The sequence below is a fragment of the Arachis hypogaea genome, chromosome 14 (assembly GCF_003086295.3).
Source record: "Arachis hypogaea cultivar Tifrunner chromosome 14, arahy.Tifrunner.gnm2.J5K5, whole genome shotgun sequence".
NCBI classification, from domain to species: Eukaryota; Viridiplantae; Streptophyta; class Magnoliopsida; order Fabales; family Fabaceae; genus Arachis; species Arachis hypogaea.
Genome location: NC_092049.1, coordinates 92,847,379 through 92,865,056, shown reverse-complemented (window position 1 = coordinate 92,865,056; position 17,678 = coordinate 92,847,379). Strand labels below are relative to the sequence as shown.

General features: G+C 38.0%; 1 non-coding gene across 1 annotated transcript; it reads right to left on the bottom strand.

Moving 5' to 3' along the window:
- Nucleotides 1-646: 646 nt before the first annotated feature.
- Nucleotides 647-754, bottom strand: LOC112745334 (small nucleolar RNA R71). The gene has a single exon (XR_003173269.1). It is a non-coding gene; the product is annotated as a small nucleolar RNA R71 (small nucleolar RNA).
- Between the last annotated feature and the right edge of the window lie 16,924 nt (nucleotides 755-17,678).

The window sequence follows — 17,678 nt, the reverse complement described above, 5'->3', positions numbered from 1 at the left end:
TCTTCCCTTCTTTACATTACATTCTTTTCTTCTTCTACTCACACAGGGGAACCTCTATACCTGGGTAAAAAGGATCCCTATTATTATTATTTTTCTGTTCCCTCTTTTTCATATGAGCAGGAGCAAGGACAAGAACATTCTTGTTGAAGCAGACCCTGAACCTGAAAGGACTCTGAAGAGGAAACTAAGAGAAGCTAAAATATAACAATCCAGAGATAACCTTACAGAAATTTTCGAACAGGAAGAGGAGATGGCAGCCAAAAATAATAATAATGCAAGGAGGATGCTTGGTGACTTTACTGCACCTAATTCCAATTTACATGGAAGAAGCATCTCCATCCCTACCATTAGAGCAAACAATTTTGAGCTGAAACCTCAATTAGTTTCTCTGATGCAACAAAACTGCAAGTTTCATGGACTTCCATCTGAAGATCCTTTTCAGTTCTTAACTGAATTTTTGCAGATCTGTGATACTGTTAAGACTAATGGAGTAGATCCTAAAGTCTATAGGCTCATGCTTTTCCCTTTTGCTGTAAGAGACAGAGCTAGAGTGTGGTTGGACTCTCAACCCAAAGATAGCCTGAACTCTTGGGATAAGCTGGTCACGGCTTTCTTAGCCAAGTTCTTTCCTCCTCAAAAGCTTAGTAAGCTTAGAGTGGATGTTCAAACCTTCAGACAGAAAGAAGGTGAATCCCTCTATGAAGCTTGGGAGAGATACAAGCAACTGACCAAAAAGTGTCCTTCTGACATGCTTTCAGAATGGACCATCTTGGATATATTCTATGATGGTCTGTCTGAATTAGCTAAGATGTCATTGGATACTTCTGCAGGTGGATCCATTCACCTAAAGAAAACGCCTGCAGAAGCTCAAGAACTCATTGACATGGTTGCTAATAACCAGTTCATGTACACTTCTGAGAGGAATCCTGTGAGTAATGGGACGCCTCAGAAGAAGGGAGTTCTTGAAATTGATACTCTGAATGCCATATTGGCCCAGAATAAAATATTGACTCAGCAAGTCAATATGATTTTTCAGAGTCTGAATGGAATGCAAGCTGCATCCAACAGTACTCAAGAGGCATCTTCTGAAGAAGAAGCTTATGATCCTGAGAACCCTGCAATAGCAGAGGTGAATTACATAGGTGAACCATATAGAAACACTTATAATCCCTCATGGAGAAATCACCCAAATCTCTCATGGAAGGATCAACAAAAGCCTCAACAAGGCTTTAATAATGGTGGAAGAAACAGGTTTAGCAATAGCAAGCCTTTTCCATCATCTACTCAGCAACAGACAGAGAACTCTGAACAAAATACCTCTAATTTAGCAAATTTAGTCTCTGATCTATCTAAGGCCACTATGAGTTTCATGAATGAACCAAGGTCCTCCATTAGAAATTTGGAAGCACAAGTGGGCCAGTTGAGTAAAAGGATCACTGAAATCCCTCCTAGTACTCTCCCAAGCAATACAGAAGAGAATCCAAAAGGAGAGTGCAAGGCCATTGATTTGACTATCATGGCCGAACCCACAAGAGAGGAGGAGGACATGAATCCCAAGGAGGAAGACCTCCTAGGACGTCCAGTGATCAATAAGGAGTTTCCCTCTGAGGAACCAAAGGACTCTGAGGCTCATCTAGAGACCATAGAGATTCTATTGAACCTCCTTACGCCATTCATGAGCTCTGATGAGTATTCCTCTTCTGAAGAGAATGAGGATGTTACTAAAGAGCAAGTTGCCAAGTTCCTTGATGCAATCATGAAGCTGCATGCCAATTTATTTGGTAAAGAGACTTGGGGAGATGAACCTCCCCTGTTCACCAATGAACTAAATGCATTGGATCAACTGAGATTGCCTCAGAAGAAACAGGATCCTGGAAAGTTCCTAATACCTTGTACCATAGGCACCATGACCTTTGAGAAGGCTCTATGTGACCTTGGGTCAGGAATAAACCTTATGCCATTCTCTGTAATGGAGAAACTGGGAATCTTTAAGGTACAAGCTGCTAAAATCTCATTAGAGATGGCAGACAATTCCAGAAAATAGGCTTATGGACAAGTAGAGGACATGTTAGTAAAGGTTGAAGGCCTTTACATCCCTGCTGATTTTATAATCCTAGATACTGGGAAGGATGAGGATGAATTCATCATCCTTGGAAGACCCTTCCTAGCCACAGCAAGAGCTGTGATTGATGTTAACAGAGGTGAACTAGTCCTTCAATTGAATGAGGACTCCCTTGGGTTTAAAACTCAAGGACATCCTTCTGTAAACATGGAAAAGAGGCACAGTAAGCTTCTCTCAAAACAGAGTCAACCAGAGCCCCCACAGTCAAACTCTAAGTTTGGTGTTGGGAGGCCACAACCAAACTCTAAGTTTGGTGTTGAACTCCCATATCCAAACTCTAAGTTTGGTGTTGGGGAGTCTCAACAATGCTCTAAACATCTGTGAGGCTCCATGAGAGCCCACTGTCAAGCTATTGACATTAAAGAAGCGCTTGTCGGGAGGCAACCCAATTTTTATTTATCTAATTTTATTTTTTATTGTTATTTCATGTTTTATTAGGTTCATGATCATGTGGAGTCACAAAATAAATATAAAAATTGAAAACGGAATCAAAAACAGCAGAAGAAAAATCACACCCTGGAGGAGGATCTTACTGGCGTTTGAACGCCAGTAAGGAGCATCTGGCTGGCGTTCAACGCCAGAACAGAGCATGGATCTGGCGTTGAACACCCAAAACAAGCAACATCCTGGCGTTTAAACGCCAGAAATACACCCTGAGAAGAGCTGGCGCTGAACGCCAGAAACAAGCATGAAGCTGGCGTTCAACGCCAGAAACATGCTGCAGATGGGCGTTGAACGCCCAAAATAAGCATCACTTCGGCGTTTAAACGCCAGAAATGCATGCAAAGGCATTTTGCATGCCTAATTGGTGCAAGGATGTAAATCCTTGACACCTCAAGATCTGTGGACCTCACAGGATCATCTCAGGATTTGTGGACCCCACAGGATCCCCACCTTCCCTCCTCATAATCCTAGATTCTTCCACATCTTCTTCTTCATCTATTGTTTCTTCTCTTGCTCGAGGGCGAGAAACATTCTAAGTTTGGTGTGGTAAAAGCATAAGCTTTTTGTTTTTCCATTACCATTGATGTCACCTAAGACCGGAGAAACCTCTAAAAAAGGGAAAGGGAAGACAAAAGCTTCCACCTTCGAGTCATGGGAGATGGAGAGATTCATCTCAAGGATCTATAGCTCAGTGGTAGAACATTTGACTGCAAATCAAGAGATCCCTGAGATACCTCAGGGGATACATTTTCCTCCATACAATTATTGGGAGCAACTAAGGGTGGAACATCAAGAGCACTCCATCACCCTCCATGAAAATAGAAAAGATCAAAGAGCAATGAGGGAGGAGCAACAAAGACAAGGAAGAGACATAGAAGAGCTCAAGGACATCATTGGTTCCTCAAGAAGGAAACGCCACCATCACTAAGGTGGACTCATTCCTTGTTCTTAAATTTTCTGTTTTTCGTTTTCTTATGTTAAATGTTTATCTATGTTTGTGTCTTTATTACATGATCATTAGTGTCTAAGTGTCTATGCCTTAAAGTAGTGAATATGAATCCATCACCTCTCTTAAATGAAAAATATTTTTAATTCAAAAGAACAAGAAGTACATGAGTTTTGAATTTATCCTTGAACTTAGTTTAATTATTTTGATGTGGAGACAATACTTTTTATTTTCTGAATGAATGCTTGAACAGTGCATATGTCTTTTGAAGTTGGTGTTTTAGAATGTTAAATATGTTGGCTCTTGAAAGAATGATGAACAGGAGACATGTTATTTGATAATCTGAAAAATCATAAAAATGATTCTTGAAGCAAGAAAAAGCAGTGAATACAAAAGCTTGCAGAAAAAAAAAGAAAAAAAATGGCGAAAAAAAAATTAAAGAAAAAGAAAAAGTAAGCAGAAAAAGCCAAAAGCTCTTAAAACCAAAAGGCAAGAGCAAAAAGCCAATAGCCCTTAAAACCAAAAGGCAAGGGTAATAAAAAGGATCCCAAGGCTTTGAGCATCAGTGGATAGGAGGGCCTAAAGGAATAAAATCCTGGCCTAAGCGGCTAAAACAAGCTGTCCCTAACCATGTGCTTGTGGCGTGAAGGTGTCAAGTGAAAACTTGAGACTGAGCGGTTAAAGTCAAGGTCCAAAGCAAAAAAAGAGTGTGCTTAAGAACCCTGGACACCTCTAATTGGGGACTTTAGCAAAGCTGAGTCACAATCTGAAAAGGTTCACCCAGTTATGTGTCTGTGGCATTTATGTATCCGGTGGTAATACTGGAAAACAAAGTGCTTAGGGCCACGGCCAAGACTCATAAAGTAGCTGTGTTCAAGAATTAACATACTGAACTAGGAGAATCAATAACACTATCTGAACTCTGAGTTCCTATAGATGCCAATCATTCTGGACTTCAATGGATAAAGTGAGATGCCAAAACTATTCAAGAGGCAAAAAGCTACAAGTCCCGCTCATCTGATTGGAGCTATGTTTCATTGATAGTTTGGAATTTATAGTATATTCTCTTCTTTTTTATCCTATTTGATTTTCAGTTGCTTGGGGACAAGCAACAATTTAAGTTTGGTATTGTGATGAGCGGATAATTTATACGCTTTTTGGCATTGTTTTTAGTATGTTTTTAGTAGGATCTAGTTACTTTTAGGGATGTTTTCATTAGTTTTTATGTTAAATTCACATTTCTGGACTTTACTATGAGTTTGTGTGTTTTTTTGTGATTTCAGGTATTTTCTGGCTGAAATTGAGGGACTTGAGCAAAAATCAGATTCAGAGGTTGAAGAAGGACTGCTGATGCTGTTGGATTCTGACCTTCCTGCACTCAAAGTGAATTTTCTGGAGCTACAGAACTCAAAATGGTGCACTTCCAATTGCGTTGGAAAGTAGACATCCAGGGCTTTCCAGAAATATATAATAGTCCAAACTTTGGTCGAGTTTAGACGACGCAAAAGGGCGTTGAACGCCAGTTCTACGCTGTAGTCTGGAGTTAAACGCCAGAAACACGTCACAAGCCAGAGTTGAACGCCAAAAATACGTTACAAACTGGCGTTCAGCTCCAAGAATGACCTCTCCATGTGTAAACTTCAAGCTCAGCCCAAGCACACACCAAGTGGGCCCCGGAAGTGGATTTATGCATCAATTACTTGCTTCTATAAACCCTAGTAACTAGTTTAGTATAAATAGGACTTTTTACTATTGTATTATGATCTTATGATCATATTTTGATCTATTGATCACGTTTGGGGGTTGGCCATTCGGCCATGCCTGAACCTTTCACTTATTTATTTTTAACGGTAGAGTTTCTACACTCCATAGATTAAGGTGTGGAGCTCTGCTGTTCCTCACGAATCAATGCAAAGTACTACTGTTTTTCTATTCAATTCAATGTATTCCGCTTCTAAGATATTCATTCGCACTTCAATATGAATGTGATGAACGTGACAATCATCATCATTCCCCTACGAACGCGTGCCTGACAACCAATTCCGTTCCACCTTAGATTGAATGAATATCTCTTGGATCTCTTAATCAGAATCTTCGTGGTATAAGCTAGATTGATGGCGGCATTCATGAGAGTCCGGAAAGTCTAAACCTTGTCTGTGGTATTCTGAGTAGGATTCAGGGATTGAATGACTATGACGAACTTCAAACTCGCGAGTGCTGGGCGTAGTGACAGACGCAAAAGGAGGGTGAATCCTATTCCAGTATGATCGAGAACCTCAGATGATTAGCCGTGTTGTGACAGAGCATTTGGACTTTTTTCACAAGAGGATGGGATGTAGCCATTGACAATGGTGATGCCCTTACAGAAAGCTTGCCATGGAAAGGAGTAGGACTGATTGGATGAAGACAGCAGGAAAGCAGAAGTTCAGAAGAACAAAAGCATCTCTATACGCTTATCTGAAATTCTCACCAATGATATACATAAGTATTCCTATCTTTATTTTCTATTTCTTTATTATTATTATTCGAAAACTCCATAACCATTTGATATCCGCCTGACTGAGATTTACAAGGTGACCATAGCTTGCTTCATACCAACAATCTCCGTGGGATCGACCCTTACTCACGTAAGGTTTTATTACTTGGACGACCCAGTGCACTTGCTGGTTAGTTGTGTGAAGTTGTGAAGTTATGTTTGGACCATGGTATTGTGCACCAGTTATTGGCGCCATTTCCAAGGAGAGAACGAACAACAAATTTTACAACCTCAGAGTAACAATTTCGCATACCATCCCTCCAGACTCGGCCTCTGCCTCAGTAGAAGGTATCAGATTTAGACTTAAGCCAAGATCATAAAGGGCTTTGCCAAAAATGATCTTTCCAGTAATCCATAGGATCTAGAAGCTCCATGGATCTGGCATCTTCCTTGGCAACTCAGGCTGAATTAGGATACTGTACTTCTTAGTAAGTATCTCTATTTCATCTCCCCTTAGGTCCTTCTTTTCAAATACCTATGTAAAGGAGATATTCACTTGCAGTTTCTTAAGGGCTGCTGAGGAATGAGCTAATTGCTCATCTGCCAGTTCTTTCTGCACGCCAAGGAAATGTGGCTCTTGAGGTTCTTTCATCTCTGCAAGAGGGAGCTTTGTGATCATCACAGACTCCTCTTGTACGCCCAGAGAGGAATCAACTTGAGGTTCATTCTCTTCTATAGGGGCATGCTTAATGGCAGTCCTAGGATCCTTTTGGTCCTTGCTTGCCTTAAGTCCCTTAGTAGCATACTCCTGAGGTTTGGCCTCCCTGGTGAAGACTACTGTCTCACCTTCTTTTAAGGTTTCCATGTCAAGAACTTCTGTCCTAGCTGGGGTCTCCGCACAGGAGTATAAATGCTGGTTTTTGGCAGCTATCTCAATGAACTCATCTGCCTCTTCATGTGTCTCTATTAGGTCCAGAGAACCACCTTCAAAGTGATCTAATGTCTCTCTGGCCATCTTAGAGATGGCTTCATAGAAAATGATCATCTTGCCCCATCCAGACAACACAAGGGGGGAGGGGACAATTCCTGAACATCAACTTGTACCTCTCCCAAGCATCACGGAGAGACTCACTCTCCTTCTGTCTGAAGGTCTGGACATTTGTCACTAGCTTTGCTAGTCTCTGTGAGGGAGAGAACTTGTTCAGAAAATTGTTAATAACCTGATCCCAGGTGTTCATACTTCCCTTGGGTGCAAAATCCCACCAATCCTTTACTCGATCTATCAAGCAAATGGGAATAGTTTTAGCTTGTGGAGTTCAGGGTCCACTCTATTGGTGTCTGCAGTGTCACAGAACTGCAAGAAGTCAGTGATGAATTTACTGGGGTCTTCTTGATTTCTATAGAGAAAATATCAATGTACCTTCTATCAGGGTTGAAGCCACCAAGCACCTTTCTTGCCTCTCTTCCAGGTTCGGCCATGTCTTCCTTTTCTTGTTCAAAACTTTCTGAAAGGTCTTATCCGAAGTGTTGTGCTTTAGCTTGTTGTAAATGCCTCCTCAAAGTCTTTTCAGGTTCAAGATCAGGAGTCAAGAGGGATTTTTTATCCCTATTCCTGGTCATAAATAAGAAGCCAAGAAAAAGAAAGAAAAGAAAGATACTTTCAATAGGCAAGAAGCTCCTCCTTAAAGTTAAAAGTAGAGAAAGAAGAAGAAAATAAAAATAAAAATAAAAATAAATAAAATAAATAAAACAAATACCTTGAAAATAGTAAATAAGAATAAAATAAGAAAAAAAATCACAAGAGAGCTTTCTATGCCCATTGGCAAGAAGCTCCAAGTGAGATGTGAAGAAGAAAGGAAAGCAAATAAAGAAGTTGAGCTAGAGCTAGAGAAAGAAGTAGAGTTAAATGAATAGAGATGAGAAGAGAAGAGGTATAAATAGAAAAAGTAAATAAAAATTAAAATATATTTATTTTTTATTTAATTAATTAATTAATTTTTCAAAAATTAGATTAAATTAATTTTAAAAAGATTTGAATTTTAATTGTTAAATTTTTGAAAATAAAGGAGGGAAGAGAAGAAGAAATTTTCGAAAATTAAGGAAAAGAAGAGTTAGTTAGGAGGTTTTGAAAAAGATGAGAGAGAGAGAAGAAGAGAGATATTTTCGAAAATTTGAGAGAAGAAAAAGTTAGTTAGGTGGTTTTGAAAAATAAGAAAGATAAGATAAGATATTAATTAAGAAAAGATAAAAATAAAAACGAAAATAAAAGATAAGATAAGAAAAGATTTAGAAATTAAAATAAGATAAAAAGTAAGATAAGAAAAGATTTTGAAATCAAAATTTGAAATTAGAAAAAGATAAGATAAGATTTTAAAAAGTTTTGAAAAAGATATGAAAAAATTAAAAGTTAGAAAAGATAAGATAAGAAACAAAAAAAGATAATATTAGAAAATTGATTTCAAAAAAGATTTTATTTTCAAAATTTGAAATTTGAAAAAGAGAAGATAAGATTTTTAAATTTTGAAAAAGATTTGATAAGTTTTGAAAAAGATAAAATTTTTGAAAAAGATATGATTTTTGTTTTTGAAAATTTTGATTTTTGAAAACTTGACAACTAAGATATGATAAAATTTTGAAATTGAAAATCTGAATTTTTATGTTAATTTTCGAAAATTAAGGTAAAAATTAAGTTAGAAAAGATATTTTTTATTTTTGAATTTTTTTTATGAAAGAGAAAAACACAAAAAAAAAACACAAAACTTAAAATTTTTAGATCTAGTGCACCCAAAATTTCGAAAATTTGGAGGGAAACACAAGAGGACACCAAACTTAAAAATTTGCAGACTCAAGAACACTTTGAATGTTAACAAGAACGCAAAGAAGAAGACTCAAAGAATACAAGAACATAAAAAGAGCACTAAACTTGAAATTTTTAGAAATCCAAAACATAATTTTCGAAAAACACAAAGAAAAACACAAGAAAACACCAAACTTAAAAATTTGGGATAGGAATTAAATAAAAAAATTATTTAAATTTTTTTTTGAAAGGAAGACTCAAAGGAATGACAAATTACCAAGAAAATAGACACATTCAAAGAACAAAGATTAAACAAAGAAAAGAAAAATATTTTTAATAAAGGTATTAAAATTTTTGAAAATTTGAAGAAGGAAAAAAAAGTAGAAAAGCTAACAAAATTAAAGAAAATACCTGATCTAGGGAGCAAGACAATCCGGCAGTTTGTCCAAACTCAACAATCTCCAGCAACGGCGCCAAAAACTTGGTAGCACGAATCCCCACACATTCGTACTAGTGTACCAGCAAGTGCACTGGATTGTCCAAGTAATATCTGAGCGAGTCAGGGTCGATCCCATAAGGATTGGAGCTTGAAGGAATCTGTGGTTATCCTGCAGGTCTTAGTCAGGCAGATCAGAAGGAGTTGGTTTAACTTTGTATAAATTACTTTTTATATCAAATATTTGGATGTTAAGCAGGAATAAGGAATTAAATGGAATAAAGAAAAAGAGTAATTAGAACTTAGAAGTTGTGTAAACTGTGAAAAGAGCGATGAAATATAGTTGAGGATTGGAGTTGCTTTGTCTTTCTGAATTGACTCTGGTATTACTGCTTCATTTGCTTGTGAGTGATTTCTTCAATGGCAGGCTATATGTGATTGGCAATGGTTTGAGCAGCTGCCAATACTCCTCCAGAACTGAATCCCAGGTTTACTGCGGATCCATTCTGATTGAGGGTGAAGCTTCTGCAGTTCATTCTCCTTGATGATCCTACTCAAAACGCCATAGACAAGGTCGAATCTTCTGGATCAGAGGATGCTGCACCTTAGGTTCTAGCCTCTACCACAGAGACCCTAACCTCCCCAGAAATTGGCTGAACTGATGTCTCGAGAAGTCCCCAACGAAGTCGTGGATTAGCCGTCTGAGAGACGTATATTCAAGCTGGCGGTTCATCATTGTCCGATGAAAGACGCACTCTGAATCCTTGTAGAATGTGATAACCTTATGCCAGTTCAACGCATTCATAGTGATGAAGAACGAATACACATCTTAGAATTAATCAAACATGGATCGAAGAGAAATAGTAATACTTTAATTAATTCATTGGACTCAGCAGGGCTCCTCCCCACAACCTAGGAAGTTTAGAAACTCATACTGAAAATAAACTACAATGGTGAAAACGAAAATTGGGCTGAATGGTGTATGATGTCCGAATGATTATGTAAAATACACTTTAAATACTAAACAGATGACTAGTAAAGGTAAAATAGTCTATTTAGTGCTAAAATCCACTTCTGAGACCCACTTGGTGAGTGTTTGGGCTGAGATTTAATAAGGCCCACGTGCTATGAAGCTCCTTGGGCGTGGAATGCCAGCTAGGGGGTCCTCTTCGGGCCTTTGGACCCTGGGCTCTGCTCTTTGGGCGCTGGACGCCTGGAAGGGGGCAGAAAGCTGGCGTTGAACGCCAATTTTGGGCCTTCTAATCCGAAGCAAAGTATGCACTATTATATATTGCTGGAAAGCTCTAGAAGTCGGCTTTCCATAGTCGTTGAGAGAGCTCCATTTAGACTTCTATAACTCCAGAAAAGCTCTTCCGAATGCAGGCAGGTCAGATTTGGACAGCATCTGCAGTGCTTTCTCTGTAGAAATGGAGGTAGAATTCTAGAGAGAGAGGCTCTCCTCTCTAGGTTTTAGGGTTTCTTCTCTTATTTTCAGTTTCATCTAGGTTTAGGTTCTACTTCTTATCTTAATACAAGTTCCTCTTTTAATTTCTTGTTATTACCTCTTTGCTTTCTTAGTTTTATATGTTGTTTCCTTTACCTTGTTGCTTTATTCTTCATGACTCTTTATTGATTTCAATTTCATTTTAATACATTTGAGGTATTTTATGTTTATTATCGCTTTGTTTAATTTGTTGTCATTGTTTTCTTGTAATTGTTAGTCTTAGATTTTACTATTGCTTGTTAATTTTCTATGTTTTTATTTTGTGCCTTCCAAGTGTTTGATAAAATACTTGGTTGGATTTTAAAATAAATTTTTTGTGTTTTTGGCTTGGATTGGGTAATTTAGAGACTCTTGAATTGTCAAAGTCTCTTGTTGATTGGTGATCGAAAGTTGCTAGTTGGCTTGAGCTTCACTAAATCCAGTCTTTGATTAGGACTTGTGAACTTAAGTTGATTTTGCTCACTTGACTTTCCTTCAATTGTTAGAGGTTAACTAAGTAAGAGCAAAAGGCAATTACCATCACAATTGATGATGATAATGAGGATAGGAATTCCAATTCTCAACCCTTGCTAGGACTTTTCTTAGTTGTTAGTTTACTTTATTGCTATTTACATTTCTTGTTCATCATTCAAAAACCCCAAAAATACTTTCCCACAACCAATAATAAGTACACTTCCCTGCAATTTCATTGAGAGACGACCTGAGGTTTAAATACTTTGGTTATTTTTATTAGGTTTGCTTAAGTGACAAACAATTTAAACGCTGACCGAGGATTGTATGTCAGTTTAGAACTATACTTGCAACGTGATTTATTGAGAAATTCTTTACCGATATTTATCCTCCGTCAAGTTTTTGGCGTCGTTGCTGGGGATTTGTATATGTGTGCCTTATTATTGGTTATTGTAATATTGTGAATATGTTTGCCTTTTGCTTCTTTGTTAGTTGTTGCTAGTTTTAGGAGTTTGTTTTCGTTATTTCTTATTAGCTTTTGATTTTATTTTGTCTTGTCACTATGAATTCTCATCACTCTGGCTCTGAGTTTGGTCCTAACTATGTTGTAGGAAATGGAAGCTATGATGAGAATATGCATCAAGTATGGGACAATCAAAGGTGGGAAGAGCCACATGCTTATGATCAATCTTCATGGCAACAACTTCCACCAATGTACTATGAGCAAGAGCCATTCTACGATGCATACCAACCTAATGTCTATGGTGAGCCTCTTTGTGATTATCAACAATTGCCACCATATGCCTATGAACCTCTTCCACAACATAGCCCTCAACCAACCACCATATGAACCATACAGAGAACCTCACCAACTCCAACATGATTACTCCCAAGAACTACCACCTCAATATACCCTATCTCCATATCCTTATCAAGATGAACCGCCTTCCTATTATGAGCCTTTTCTCCCAACCAACAAACCCTCCCATCCATCCCAACTCCCAATAGATGATTCTCTCACTTCACTACTTCATGAGCAACGTGAAGCTCAAAGGAAGACACTAGAATTCGCGGATGCCTTGACCGAGGTAGTAAGTCGATTAGCCTCGCAACGCTTGGACACTCAAAGTACTCCCACGGCCCCATGTAGAGAATAAATTGAAAAGCATAGCATGAAGGAGAGATTAGAAACTCCGGTGGAAAAAAAGGAATGGGACTTTGTATTAGAACAATTGGAGGAAGCCATTGATGAGCGGATATTTTATACGCTTTTTGGCATCATTTTCATATAGTTTTCATTATGTTTTGTTTAAGTTTTATTTTGATTTCATAGGTTTTAGTGAAAAAATTCACATTTTTGGATTCTACTTTGAGTTTGTGTGTTTTATGGTGATTTCAGGTATTTTCTGGCTGAAATTGAGGAGCTTGAGCAAAAGTCTGATTCAGAAGCAGAGAAAGGATTGTAGATGCTGTCAAGATCTGACCTCTGTGCACTCAAAGGAGCGTTTCTTTAGCTACAAAAGTCGAAATAGCACGCTCTCAATGGCTATGGAAAGCTAACATCTAGGGCTTTCCAGAAATATATAATAGTCCATATGTTGCTTCGAAAATGAAGGCCCAAAACTGGTGTTCAATGCCAGCCACCAGCCCTATTCCTAGCGTCCAGCGCCCACAGGGGAGCAGCTAGCGTCCAACACCCATAATGGAGCCCAGGGGTGGCGTTCAACCCCCCTAAGGGGTACTAGCTCGTGGGAGACACTCAAGCTCAGCCCAAACACTCACCAAGTGGGCCTCAAAAGTGGATTTTCGCACCCCTAAGACTAGTCTATCATATTCCTGTAATCCTTAGTCATTAGATTAGTATATATATGGGAAGATCACCCTTGTTCAGGATTTTCTTCCTCCCCCATTTTGTATTTTCGAATATTATGTACATTATGAATCACTAACCTCCTAAGGTTAAGGTTAGGAGCTCTGCTGAGCTTCATGGATTAATAATATTACTGTTCTAGTTCAATATGTCTTATTCTCTTCTCTTATGCATTCTCGTTCTTCATCTTATGAATTGAGGGTGACCCGTGACAATCACCCTTGTTCTACATGGGTGCCGTGCGAGTCCTGACGTGGATAGCATTGAACCAAAGTTAGAAATTGCATTGTGGATTCCAATAAACTACCTGGGCAACTTTGGATACGTGACATATAATCCCGTTGACCGTGGGTAAGTGAGGTCTCTGTGGCATTAAGGCTAGAGTCAGAGAAGCAGCACTTTCTGATCCGGAAGATCTGCCTTGTCTGTGGCACCTTGAGTAGGATCATGAAGGGGGGTGGACTGCTTAGAGCTTCATCTTCTGCTACAGTGAAAAACCTAGAGGTGGCTTGATGAGAGGACATAAGTAATCTCAACGTGGTGGATTGCTGCAGTAGAGGAGGTTAACTTGATGAGAGGACATGAGTTAATCACTTACGACTGCCATTGAAGGAATCAGAAGGTTATTGAAGAAGACAGTAAGAAAAGTTAATCCGAAAAGACAAAGCATCTCTGAAGCCTTAACCATTCTCATACCATTGAATTCCCATCTATCTAGTAACTTTTATTTATTTAATTTGTTTTACGCTTTTTCCGTGACAAACTATAATTTCTATCCACCTAACTAAGATCTGCAAGGTATCCACTGCTTGCTCAAACTAACAATCTCCGTAGGATCGACCCTCACTCACCAGAGGTATTACTTGGATGACCCGGTATATTTGCCGGTCTATCTATGCGAATTCTGCAGAGCCAGTTTCATGCACCAGCCATAATTATTGAAGAGGAAGAAGTGGTTGAAGACTTAAGAGATGCGGAACCTCCATGGGAATCTGAAGTCATAGAGCCTCCTTCCGAGAAGTTTGAATTTGATGTTGAGGAGGGTGCGCAACCTCCAAAGCATGTCATGAATGAAGAATTGGAAGACATGGATTCAATCATTGAAGAATTTCTATCCATAATTGAATCCTCTCCCATTGGACATGAAATAGAGGCCAACGAAGAAGATACACAACCTCCCATATCCTTGATAAGCAATGAAGAAGACATTGAATTAGAAGAAAGCTACTAAGAGGAAGATGTTGAAGCTGAAGAAGCTTGCCAAGAGGTGGAAGTGGTCAAGGAAAAACACAAGGGAGTGAAGCATACATTGTCAAAGCTGCTGGAAACAACCCTTCCTAAGTAACCATCCAACACAATATTCAAGTGGATAAATCTCTTATCTCTAAGTTTTGTAATTCCACTTGAATATGGTTTGCTTGAAACGGATGGCCAACTTAAAGCTCTTTGTGGAATGAAAAGCAAAAAGAAGTTAGTTAGTGGTAGGCACCACAATTCAAGGTTCATTATGGTTGAGTCATCGAAGTCTAAGTGCATGGGTTGGTGTGGCACTCAAATGCTTAAGTCTAGGAGGATAGTTTGGTGCGTAAAGGAGAATTCTAAGAGCTTGTCACCCGATTGAAATTGTAATGATCAACTTGAAGATGGGTGTAAGAACAAGGTCTGGGATCCTGGCATACAAGAGGATCAACTTTGGGAGCCCTTCGCTTGTGTGGAACTTCATCAAAGCTTGGAGCTATTAATTTTGAACTTTGGAGCTTATTGGAAGTCCAAGCGTTGGTGGAAGTTCAAGGATGAGTACAAGCACAAGCCACCATGACAAGGAGCTTTCCAATTGTCCAACTTAAGGACAATAAATAAAAGTGCTAGGTGGAAGACACCCCACCATGGTAAATTTTTCCCATTTTCCCTTTTGTTTATATTGGTAATAAGTTGAATTTTTATTTTTAGTTAGGTTTAAGTTGTGATTTAGCTTGTTTAATAATATTTGGCATTACTTTGGTAGCTTGTTAAAAAAAAAAAAAACAGCACCCCACGCGTGCACGTGAGCGAGGCGTATGCGTCGCTGGGATGCTGCTGCTGCATGGTACAAAACCCAGAGAGTTGTGATGGAACTATGTGGGTGTTGTGCGGAGAGCACGATGCACCTCCACGCGTACACGTGACTGACGCGTTCGCATCACCTTCTCTTTCCTGCTTTTCACGCATACGCATGCATGACGCGTGCGCGTGGACGACGCTTACGCGTCGCTTCTCTTCTCCCATTTCTTTCTTCTTTGTTTCTACCTTTCTTCTTCTTCATTCCTTTAACTTCTCATCTTTATTTTCTTTCATTCTCTTTTGCTTATTGCATTTGAATACTTTCATTCATTACATTTTAACTTTGCTTTTGTAGCTTGTTTTTATTTTCCGTCTTAAGTTTACTATTGGTGTTGAATTTTCCTACGCAACTGTTGATAATTCTTGAATCATTTTGGTACTTCTTGACTTGTTTGATATTTAGTTGACATGCTCTTTGCTAACATTATTTTCTCACTTACATGTTGTAGCTACCATATAGTTGAGAATCCCACTCTTATTTGGCATTAGCCCCCACTTATATTCTATTTGCTTTGATACCTTTGTTTTTGGGCTTAATCATCTTTCTTTTTCTCTCTTTTCTGGCTGGCCACCAAAAGGAGAACGAAAAACTTCTAAATGGGGGCAGACAAACAAGTCCATGCACACAATCCTTTGTAGAAGCTCATCAGTTGTAGCAACCCTAATCAAACTTGCTCATCTTTGCATGCACCGAGGACGGTGCAATCTTTAAGTGTGGGGAGGTCGAGACCGACTTCCGTGGGTAATTACTTCCTTTTCCCAACATCAAATCTTAACTTTCTTTGTTAGCTAGTATAAATTACCTTTTGTAGTTAGTCATTTGCATGATAGATTGCATTATAGTTAGAGTTTGTGCATATTTTACCATTACTTGGTTAAAGTGATAATTTTTTTTCCAAAAAACTATTTTAAGGCATTTCACTAATTTGAATTAAAAAAAATTGAACTTGTTTGAAGGAATTTATTTTAGAACCTGGTATTAGAGCTAAAACACACAAACCTAGTAAGATTTTGAGCCTAATTGATTGGTTGCATCTTATCAACTAATATTTTATTTTGGTGTGTGTTGTTCTCTCTAAGATTGTGATCTTTGTCTTACTTGATTCTATATTTCTATTGTTTGATGCATTCATTCATTTATGTGATTGAGGTCTTTGTTTCACTAAGCTCACATACCCATATGGGCTTACCCTTTCATCATACTTTACAAACCAATATTGAGCCTATTTTATCCCATTTGTTCTTTATTTTAGCACATCACTAACACTAAGCGGACAACAATAAATGTCCTTAATTTGAATCCTTGGTTAGCTTAGACTAGTGAGAGTGTGCACAATTTAAGTGTGGGGAAATTGGGTATGGGAACATCTGGTTTGGGAATTGGGTATTGTATATTTTTGTGAAAATGTGAAAAATATAGTTGAGCACATATTCTTACATTCAATACCTTAATCATATGCATTGATTTCTCATATATGTAGATTAACCACCACATATATAAAAAGAAAAAAAAGAAAGAAAAATAAAAGAAAAATAAAAAATAAAAAAAAGAGAAAAAAATAATAAAAAGGGGACAAAATGTCCCAAAGTAAATGGTGGTAGCAATGCATATGTATTGTACACAAATTTGGGATGCATGAATATGTGGAAAACATAGTTAATGGGTAGTTCGGGTTTTGCATTGTAATTACATGGACTATCTTAGGTTAGGTGGGAAGTTTAGGTTAATCAAGGATTCAGATTTTAGTCCACTTAACCAAATACATTCTTACCTTGACCCTAGAAACCTTGAAAAGACCTCTTGATATGTGTATGCATTAATTAAATTTTTGTTGATTGGTAGAAAAAGAGCAAGCCTTAGAAAGCAGGATTAGTAGAGAACCGAGAGAATTGACCCTCAAACACTAGAGAGATTAGAGTCTAAACACTTCTGGTGAGGGTTCGATGCTCAATCCGTGTTCCTGGCTTTCATGAGCTTTCTTCTTGCAAGTCTATTTGTACTTCATTTTGAGATTTGAATTAGAGGAATTCAGTTCATATTTGTTCTTGGAAGATTGATTTACTTTTAACTAAGTAGGTAGAAGCATTTAGTATGTAGTTGCATTCATATAGATATGTTTCATTTAATAAATCCTACCATTCTTCTTCTCCCCCTTTATAGCTTCTCTTGAGCTTAGCATGAGGACATGTTAATGTTTAAGTGTGGAGAAATTGATAAACCACTATTTTATGGTATATTTTGGATTGAATTGAGTGGATTTTGTCAACTATTCTCACACTTATTCATGTAAATTGCAAGTTTTTAAGTTTCCTTCCTAATTTTGTGTTATTATTAAAAACATGCTTCCTAGGCCTTTAAATTACTAGTTTTTAATCCTCTCTTGTTACCATTCGATACCGTGATATGTGCATTAAGTGATCTTAGGTTTATAGGGCAGGAATAGCTTAGTGGATGGAAAGGAAGCATGCAAAGTGGAAGAAACACAAGAATTTAGAGATTTGAGAAGCTGGTCTCGACGCGTACGCATGGATG